Here is a 236-nt window from a genome sequence, read left to right as displayed (position 1 = left end):
TGCTCCCCACTCTGTTCCTGGTGAATCCTCTCACCCTCCGCATCTCTGGCCTGTAACCCAGTTCTGTATAAATAAATAAATCTTAAAAAAAAAAAAAAAGGGACATTCATTCACTGTTGCTGAAATATAATTTGGTACAATCTTAATGGAAAACAGTATGGAGATTTCCTAAAAAAATAACAATAGAATTACAATACCACTCAATAATACCACTGCTAGATATTTACCAAAAGAAT

The sequence above is a fragment of the Condylura cristata genome, unplaced genomic scaffold (genome assembly GCF_000260355.1).
Source record: "Condylura cristata isolate star-nosed mole 26May11 unplaced genomic scaffold, ConCri1.0 scaffold00024, whole genome shotgun sequence".
NCBI classification, from domain to species: domain Eukaryota; kingdom Metazoa; phylum Chordata; class Mammalia; order Eulipotyphla; family Talpidae; genus Condylura; species Condylura cristata.
This window is presented reverse-complemented; position numbering follows the sequence as displayed.